Here is a 7,271-nt window from a genome sequence, read left to right as displayed (position 1 = left end):
ACAACACCTGATTCATTTTAACCACTTTAAAATGCACCATTCTGCCGGGCGTGGTGGCACACGCCTGTAATCCCAGCACTCGGGAGGCTGACGCAAGAGGATTGTTGTGAGTTTGAGGCCAACCTAGGCTACAAAGTGAGCTCAACACTAGCCTGAACTGCAGAGTGAGTCTCAAAAAGCCAAAAAAAAAAAAAAAAAAAAAAATGCACCATTCTAAGCCAGGTGTGGTGGTGCATGCCTGTAATCGCAGCATTTGGGGAGGCTGAGGCAGGAGGATCATTGCCAGTTTAAGACCAGCCTGGCCTACAAAGTGAGCTCAAGGCGAGCCTGAACTGCATAGCAAGACTGTCTCAAAAAAAAAAAAAAAAAAAAAAAAAAAAAAGCACCATTCTGTATTGAGAATATTTATGTTACTATGCAATCTCCAGAACTTTTCTTCCTGCAAAGCTGAAAATACCTGCATTAATAACAACTCCTGACTCCCCTACCACCTACCCCAGTAACCACCATTCTAAGTCTGTATGAACTGAACTCCTCTAGAAGCTTTTCATGAGTGGAATCAATATTTGTGTTCTTGGGTCAGGATTGTTTCAATTAGGATAGGCCCTCGGGGTTCTGTGTGGTAGCATGTGTCAGAATTTCCTTTTTGAAGGCTGCGTAATCCATTGTTTATCCATTCAATCTGTTGATGGATGCTTGGGTTGTTTCCCTGTTAGCTATTGTGAATAAAGTAGCTGTGAACATGAGTGTACAGTGTCTCTTCAAGACCCTGCTTTCAAGCCGGGCGTGGTGGCACATGCCTGTAATCCCAGCACTCGGGAGGCTGAGGCAGGAGGATCGTTGCAAGTTCGAGACCAGCCTGGGCTACAAAGTGAGCTCAACGTCAGCCTGAACTGCATAGCGAGACCCTGTCTCAAAAAGACCCTGCTTTCAGTTCTTTTTAGGCATACACACTCAAGTGGGATTGCTGGATTACATGGTAATTCGTGTGTAATTTTCCAGGAAATATCATGCTGTGGTTCATGGTAGCTGTACCATCCTACATCCCCTCAACCCTGCACCAAGTCTCCAGTCTGCCCGCATCCTCAGCAGCACTCATTACTTTTTCTTTTTGTCTTGCTGAGGGGTGTAAAGTGGCATCTTACGGCTCTGACACACAGCTCTCCAGTACAATAAATGCTCTGTCCCGTTCCACCCCTTCTGGGTGTCTTTCCAGAAGAGTTAAAGGCATCACACTGCACTGACCCATGCATACCCATGTTTGTCACAGTGCCACTCGCAATAGCTAAATCTTGAAAGTGGTCTATATGTCCATCCACAGAGGAATGGATAAAGAAATGTATTTATAAACAATGGAGTACTACTCTGCTATAAAGAAGGACAACTTGAGTCATTTTTAGGAAAATGGGTGCACCTTGAGACCATCATACTAAGTGAGATAAATCAGACACATGAGCTTAGATATTGTGTGGTTCTCTTCTATGAGAAACCCAATGTGTAAATAATTTAAGAGCAAAAGTAAAAGCTAATAGGAAACAGAAAGATCCTTTGCAAATAGGAAGCAAGCCAAGAGATAAAAGACGGGGGCGGGGGAAGGGGAAATAAAAGAAAATGTGTTAGGAACAAGTACCAGCTCCCCACAACAAATGTAATCGTTATTCATATTGCAAATACACACTAATAAAAACTTTTTAAAAAATTTTAATCTCCCTGTGTCTAGTGATGCTGACCATCTCTTGAAGTGCTTGTTGATGGTTTGTGTACCAACCGGAGAAATGTCATAGACATGGAGTAGCCAATTCTTCGTCCGTTTTTTATTTACATTACTTGGTTTTCTGTCACCGCATGATACTAGCCAGTATTTATTAAGCTCACATTGTACCCAGGAAGTATGCTCCAGACCAAACGGGCATATGCTAAGCCTGGAAGACTAATAATTTGGTAATCCTCCAAACCTACCATCTTTAAATAATTTGCCAAACATTTCTGGGGGTGGGACGGGCAAAGAGAAACTGATTTCCTGTTACTAAACATGATGTATAGAGACAGACTCGCTGATTCATTTGTACTACTCACAGTACTCCCAGTATCTGGACAAAATCAGAGTTTTCCGACAGATCTTCCCCACTGTGCCGAATTTCTTATTCTCGCTTCAGTTTTTGCCTCGATTTTCCCTAAAGCAGGTAACTTTGGAGGCACGTTAAGGGACTTAGAATTTCAGTAATGAAATGAATCACCCCTTCCCAGGGACCAGCACCAGGCCAAGCATGACGTCACGGTTTCAGCAGCGTGTCCCTGCCAACTTAGAGCTGGAGACAGAGATTGCAGGCAATTGCTGGAAAACACACAGAGGTGGGCGCTGCCAGGAAGAGCTTCCTGTGCCCTGTGGGTATGGGATTAATTCACACTTCAACAGTTACATAAGGAGACACACAGGCCTGAGTTGTCTGGCACACACTTTTGATTTATTGGAGTGATTTTTTTTTTTTTTTTTTTTGCATTTGAAATCAGCAGTGTTTCTAACATAGGGATAAGTATAGAAAATAATGATACTCACATAGTTGTTAACTTTTTTTTTAACAATACTAGGGATGAAACCCAGGGCCTTGTGCATGCTAGGCAAGCTCTCGCTAAATTGCCCACGTTGGCCTCAAACTTGTGAGCCTCCTGCCTCAGCCTCCTGGATAGCCAAGATTACAGGTACGCATCACCGTGCCCAGCTAGCTGTCAACATTTTTGCCTTCTTTGTTAGAGAGATTTCATTTTTTAAGAAAATGTTACATAATACAACAAGCGTTGTTAATTTCCTACCACTTTCTTTGTCACTTTGTATTGTCTGTACTGTTCTTTTGCTATTTTGTAAAAGGTTGTCCGTCTGCTAATGTTACAGATGCAACTGAAGTCCCCATCTTTTCAACCCTCTCTCCGCGGAAGTACCTACTCCCCTGGAGCATTATGCTCATGAACGATCCTGTGCTTTTGCTACCTGTGTATCCACCACGATGTAGCCTATTCCTGTGGCGCTCTGTAAGTCTGACGTGTAGGAGAGCTATGAGCCATTTGCGCTCCTTGTGGGAGCCTCCTCTCCGCCTGCCTTTGCCACCAGGGACAGCCGTGCTAGGTCAGCTCTGCCAGCCCCACCCCGAACTCCTCCTGATTCCTGTTGCTGAGACGCAGTGGTTGCCAGAGGCAGAGAACTTGCGGGAGGGTTTCCCTTGCGCTCTCCCTGCTGCCGGCCACAGCCCACTGGTGACAGCCATGGCCGCTGGCCACAGTCACATGGTTTATCTTGGGTCTTGGTTCTCCAGCTCCCGGAGCGGTTCTGTCAATTACCCAGTATCCTTCTTCTACTGATGTCAGAGGCATTCTTCCTTGTCTATAATTTCACAGTGTAATATTCTTAGCCCTTGCTTTTCCAACTCAACCTTTTCTAGACCCAAATAGATATCTATACAGTAGTGCATTTATTTTAACGCTCATACTCTTCGGCAGTATGAATTATTATATTCCCTCCATCTGGGGAGCAGTTTCCGTGGGTGAAATCCCCAACACCACCACGAGGGGCAGAGATGAGTCGTACCTCACCAAGCCCCGCCCAAAATACAGAATCTCCAGCAAATAAGTGGTTGCTGCTCTCTCAAGCCACTGAGTTTCGGGGCAGCTGTTATACAGCAACAGATAATTGAAATACTACATCTGCAGAGACAAGACTACCTGATAAGGGAGAAGAGTTTGTGTTGTCAATTTTGTTGACCTTTCCAAAACCCAATTTGTTCTGTGTGTGTGTGTGTGTGTGTTTTTGAGACAGGGTCTCCCTATGTAGTTCAGGCTGGTTTAAACTCACTATATAGCCCAAACTGGCCTTGAGCTCACAGCGATCCTCATGCCTCAGCCTCTTGAGTGCTGGGATTACAGGCGTGGGCCACAGGCCCCGCAAGTTCTTTCTTCTTCAAATGTAAGTATTCTCAGCTCTAAACTTCTTTCCCTATCACCACCTCCCATACACTCCAGTATGTTGCATTTTTGTTTCACTCACCTCAAAAGTATTTTTTAATTTCCCTTCTGATGTCCTCTTTGACCCATGGGTTATTTAGGAATATGTTGTTTAAGTTCCACATATTTTGAATTCTCCAAATTTCCTTCTATTACTAATTTCTGATTTCACCCCACTGTGGTCAGAGGACATACTTTGTATGATTCCTTGAATGACTTAAATCCTTTTTAAATTTATTGAGATTGTTATGGCCTAACAGATGGTGTGCCCTAGAGAATGTTTCTTGTGCTCTTAAGAAGAATGCAAGTTGTGCATGATGTCACACACCTGTAATCAAGGGGTTCTTGGGAGGCTGAGGCAGGAGGATTGCAAGTTTGAACCCAGCTTCGGCAACTTAGTGACTTAGAGAGACCCAATGCACAGCACCACACATACACACACAAGATACACGCTGCTGTTGGGTTGGGAGTGTTGTTCAAGTCTTCTTTTTTGTTGACACTGGTCTTCTAGTTGTTCTACCCATTAATGAAATTTTGAAAATGTGGTATCTCCAGCTATTATTAGTGAATTGACTATTTCTACCTTCAGTTTTGTCAGTTTTATTTCATGTATTTTGGAGCTCTGGTTCACAGGTGTTTATAATTGCTGTCTTCCTGATGGACTGACCTTTTATCATTATAAAATGTTCTTTTTTGTCTCAAGTAACATTTATCTTAAAATCCACTTTTAAAATATTAGTATAGCTATTCTGTCTCTTCTGGTTACAGTTCTATAGGTTTATTTTTCTCTTTTTATTTTCAACCTATTTCTGTCTTAAAATCAGCATATAATTGGAATTTTCTGCGAGGGGGATAAAATCTTTTGCATGCTAACCATACATTCCACTGCTATGCTACACCCCTGCACACAACATTTAAAAAAAAATCATCCTGTTAATCTTTGTCTTACAATTAGAATATTTAACCCATTCACACTTAATGTAATTATTAATAAGGTAGAATTTAAATCTGCCATTTTGCAAATTTCACATGTCATTTTGTTTTGGTTTTTGAGAACAGAGCCCTACTATTTTGTCCAGTTTTGTCTTGAGCTTGTGGGTTCAAGCATCCTCTTGCCTCAGTTTCCTGAGAAGCTGTGACTGTTACAGGGCAGTTTCTTTAAAAATGGCTCACTAGTCAAAAGGATTCCAGGTTTTTCTTGCCTGGAACAAAGAATTGGACGAAACAAGCCAATAACTGTGCCAAAAAGTTTATTTGAAAAGTGCAGGGTAAATGAGTATGGGAGAAACCAGGTCTGCAGAGCAAACTCGGGCCAAAGAGAAAAAAGAGGGTAAAACCAAAAATGATAGTATACCCCACCCCCCAAAAAGATGGTACACCCCACGTTCAGATGCGGTGCGGGCTATCGTACACACTCATGCTCATAGCGGCCTTCCATTATGGCCCATCCATCCTTTTTTATGCGTCCACATCTGGAGGTAGCTCCTAGCTTTGTGCAGTGGCAGTATCTTAGCCAGTGAGGTTTATAGAAGGCGAAATTATTACTAATAAAAGGAGCGCCTAAGAAGTTCTACATACGGGGTATTCATGTTGCCCTGGGATCTTGTGACTGACAAGTCCCGCTCATTTCCCCAGCCAGTTTTGCCACACAGCCTGTCTTTATATCAGGCCTGCAGGCATATACTGCCCCGCTGGCTTAATTTTTTCTTTTTCTTTTTGGTACTGACAGTGGAGCTTAGGGAGTGCTGAGCTATATCCCCAGCGTTTTTTATTGTTTTGAGACAGGATCTTGCCAAGTTGCCCTGGCTGACCTTGCACTTGTGATCCTCTTGCCTCAGCCTCCTGAGTAGCTGGACTTATAGGTGTGCACCATGACACCCGGCTTTCTCATTCATCTTGGAAGGATTTCTCTGCTAGGTATAAGATCTTTGATTGATAGTTTCTTTTTCTTTTTCTTTTTTTCCTTCAGCATTTTTAATATACCATCATTCTGCCTTCAGGGGTCCATAGATCCTGATGAGAGATTAGCTGTTAATCTTATCAGCCTCCTCATAGGAGAGTTGCTTCTGTTTTGTTACTTCCAATAAATTGTGGCTCAGCAAGGCTAGTGTAGACAAATATATATCTATATAGTCTGGCCATGGCTGGCAGGAGGAGTGGGTAGGGCCCCAGGGTCTGTGATTCTCTATTCTCTGCCCGTCTCCCTGGGCACCACCTCTAGCAGACTTGTGTGGCTTAGGTTGGTGTAGCCTTGTGAACAGCTGCCCATCAGTACAGACTAGTTTCTATTTCCTTTTTCTTTTCTTTTTTTTTTTTTTTTTGAGACAAGGTCTCACTATGCAGTGCATGCTGGCTTTGAGCTCACTTTGTAGCCCAGGCTGGCCTCAAACTCGCAATGATCCTCCTGCCTCAGCCTCCCGAATGCTGGGATTACAGGCGTGTGCCACCACACCCGGCTCTTCTTCCGTTTTATTTCTGATTGACCATTTATAAAACTGTCCTAATTTTTCCTAGCTTTTAACTATCCAAAATGCTTTGAGAGCTTTGAGTTTGTGATCTCTTCTCCCAGTTGCCCAGTGGTCACTGTATTCTGTGTGAGCAGAAGGCAGGACACAATGAATTTAAGAGTCTTTTATAAATAAAGTTTGCATTAACTAAAAAAAAAAATTCACTTTGGCTTTGATTTTCAGCAATTTGTTTTTTTGGCTGAGTAACATTTTCTGTGAAATAAGTAACAAAATGCAGGACAACAGAATGATCAATGCAAGAATGAAACAACTGAGATGCCCGCATTAAATAGCAGGAAGTCAGACAATGAATATGGAGAAGATGTAACGGTGTTAATAAATTACAAACCGTCCTGGGGGAAAACCAAGTGACAGCTTCGCGGTTGGGTTTGCAAATGCTCGGGCTGTGCGTCTGAAGCCCGGATACTCTCAGCAATTTGCGTGTGATGGGTGGGCATGGCTCTCTGAGTTTGTCCTGGGTGAAGCAGAAGATGAATGTTTTTCACAACATTCCACAATTTGGAACCATTACTTCAAGAATTGTTCTGCGGGTTCTCTGCTGTCATTTCGTAGTGTGCTGCTGTCTGAGGGCGCCCCACGGATCTGATTCCCTTCATTTCTCCGTGGTCCTCAGATGTGATGATCTCAGTGCATCTATCTTCAAGTTCACTGATCCTCTTTCCTGCTTAAACCTGTTGTTGCGCCTCTCCAGTAAATGTTGCACTTGGTTGTGTGATGGGGTTTTGTTTGGTTTGGTTTTTTTGTTGTTGT

This window comes from Chinchilla lanigera, unplaced genomic scaffold (genome assembly GCF_000276665.1).
Source record: "Chinchilla lanigera isolate Chin_1 unplaced genomic scaffold, ChiLan1.0 scaffold00036, whole genome shotgun sequence".
NCBI lineage: Eukaryota > Metazoa > Chordata > Mammalia > Rodentia > Chinchillidae > Chinchilla > Chinchilla lanigera.
Note: the sequence above shows the minus strand (reverse complement) of the source record.